Source organism: Ailuropoda melanoleuca, chromosome 10 (genome assembly GCF_002007445.2).
Source record: "Ailuropoda melanoleuca isolate Jingjing chromosome 10, ASM200744v2, whole genome shotgun sequence".
Lineage (NCBI taxonomy): Eukaryota > Metazoa > Chordata > Mammalia > Carnivora > Ursidae > Ailuropoda > Ailuropoda melanoleuca.
The window spans coordinates 45,553,111-45,555,950 of record NC_048227.1 but is presented as its reverse complement, the minus strand read 5'-3'; the positions used below and the strand labels follow the sequence as shown (position 1 = coordinate 45,555,950).

The window sequence follows — 2,840 nt, the reverse complement described above, 5'->3', positions numbered from 1 at the left end:
AAGTATAAATAATTTCATTAGAGTGGTTAGGATAATATTTCTCATAAAAAAGAATTAGATTTCCTATAAACCGCAAATAAATTTGGCAAGGTAAGATTAAAATTATTTCAGCTAACAGGCAGAAGAGAAAAAATGACCAATACCAGAGTTCAAATTAATCAAATGGAGGAAGATCTCAGAGAATTTTTCTTAGTGTTATAAACACATTTAAAAAAAAAATGGAAAAAGCTAGATTATGCTGGGAGCCTCATCCAGTCTGGTGGTCAAGTTTGCCGACGCTGACAAGGAGTACACAATGCAGCGAATGCAACAGATGGCTGGCCAGATGGGCATGTTCAACCCCATGGCCGCCGCGTTTGGGGCCTAAGGCACAGACACACAGGCACTGACATAGCAGCAAGCGGCACTCAGTCGAGCAGGATGGCTGTCTGAACCCTATGGCTACCTTTGTTGCTGCCCAGATGCAGCAGATGGCGGCCCTCAACAGGAACGGCCTGGTGGCCTCACCCATAACCCCAACCTCAGGTGGCAGCACCTCTCGGGGCGTCAGTTCACCAGCTGTGCGTGCCTAGCGTCCCATCCCCTCCTGGGGTGAACAGCTCACCAGCCTACCCCCAACAGGCCAGTGGGCAACCTGCAGTGGAAGCTGTGTTTACCAAAGGCATCCACCCCTAGACAGCACAGAGCCCCACCGGCACAGACCCCCTGCAGCAGGCCTACGCTGCAATCAGAAGTATGCATGTCGAGCCGCCCACTGTGCTGACTATGGTCAGGTAAGACAGGTCTTTCTGTCCTCAGGAAGTTCCAGTGATCTGTCAGCAGCAGAGAGAAGGCTCTGTGAGCGCCAACAACTGGACCAGTGTGCAGACCATCAGCCAGGCCACGAACAGCTTCCAGATTGGCGCGAAGAGGCTCAAAGTGCAGCCAAAGCAGCCCTGAGAGACCCATCACTCATACTTAGTGCCCGAGAGTCTCTTTCCTCCGCCTGGGGGAGACCAGGACTTGCATAGGGAAGAATGCTGCACAGGCTACATTTAAAATAAAAAAATAAATAAAAATAAAAATAAATTTTAAAAAACCCTCTCTCAATATATATTTAAAAATAAGAACCATTGACATATCAGCTAATATCAATCAAGCTGAAAACTCCAGACACTGTGAGCTGTAACAACATTTCGTTAAGGAAAGTATAGAATCTGTGGCGTTCAGAGGGCACGTGTTTGCAGGAAAAATATATATGACATAAACAAGAAGATGAAGAAAAATGAGAAGAAAAAAACCACAAAAAAGGGGCAACTTTACAACAAAATAATCTGAGACCAGATGTGGATGCTGAAGGGCTGGAACTGGGAAGAAACGCTGCTCACTGATCCCCAGGGCTTTTCTAGCCCATGGGCACTTGAGGCAGGCTGGGGCTGTGTGTCAAGCCTGGTTCCCAAGGGGCAGCTGGGAAGATGCCACTGAGCATCTCTATTATTTCTTTAGGTATTTTGGGACCAAAAGATCAAAGTTTTTATTGCAAATGTGTAGCTCCATGTCAAATAGAGGGTGGGTAGAAGAGAATCTCCTTCCTGACTCATCGCTGTTCTTGAAACAGCTTAGAGTAATTCTATGAAAAATGTAATAAAAAACAAAATTTAAGAACTACAAAAAAAAAGGAAAAATGCTTCAGTGCTTTTAAAACAGAAAATAATAGTTCTTTGATACTTTGAGAGGGGCTTTGATTACCCTCATTCAAGTCTATGACACTTTCCTAAGGTTTTCTATATTGTATGTCTGGATGGAGCTGTTAAGATAAACACATGGGTGGATATTTTGGAGAAAGCAACAAAAATATTAAAGCTCATTAACCGTGAAGTATGAGAAACCACGGAGGTTAAAAAAGGGACTGACAAAGCAAGATAATTGTTGTGAAAAGTCTGTAAATGCTTCTCTTTCCCCTCTTAAAATCATAATAATTGCACAGAATTTGTAAAAGTTTAAAATACCTATATTATAGAAGAAAAATTAGAGGAAAGCAATTTTTTTTAATTAAAGGGAAAAAACCCTATAGATGTTAGCATTACTGCTAAAATCCCAGATGTTGTAGGACTGTATATCTGTAGAGTTTAGACTCAGTGCTCATCCCTTCTCTGCAAGAGTGCTGTCAGAAGCCCTTGACCCCTAAGGCCAGGCCAGACTCATCCAGACTTGCAGGCTTGTGGGTGCCTACCACTTGTGGAGGCTTTGCCCCAGGCAGAAAGGCCCACTGCCAGCCTTTGCCCTTCTTACCCAGGATCTGGGTGCTTGCTCTCTCTCCACAAGCCCTCAACCCCTTCCACTTCACTCATCTTCCTTGCTTGCTCCATAGACTTTCCAGGAAAGAGAGACCTGGGAACTTTCATCTAGAGACAACTAAACAACTCAAAACATACACCTACACAAACCTTAAAGAAGAGGGAGAAAAATAAACAATCTTTGAGGAATTTCTGAAAACTGTTTATGAGGAATTTTGAAAAATAGGAATATTTAAATATTTTGTAGGACTTTTAATTGTAATGATAAAGAAAAAAGACTAGGAAAATGATGTAACGAAAACATAATATTTATTTTTGATAAATGACTTTACAGCAGTTAAAAAAGGCTTCTTAAACTCAGAGTGAGAAAAAACACTGAGTTATTTAGGAACGCATATATTTTAAAGTATAGCATATTTATTATAATTTATTTGCACATTTGGGAAGACTTGCTTTGGCATTCTGCCTTGATAATCTCATTGATGTCTAGTTCATCTGGAAGCCAGGGCAACTCAGACCTACTATTTTTTTCTTTCTCTTTTTCTTTTTTTCCTTTTTCTTTAT

The 2,840-nt window shown here is 41.7% G+C and overlaps 1 pseudogene; it reads left to right on the top strand.

The window, feature by feature from the left end:
- The first annotated feature begins 235 nt into the window (after window positions 1-235).
- On the top strand, window positions 236-939 carry LOC105238092 (annotated as a pseudogene).
- Window positions 940-2,840: the final 1,901 nt, after the last annotated feature.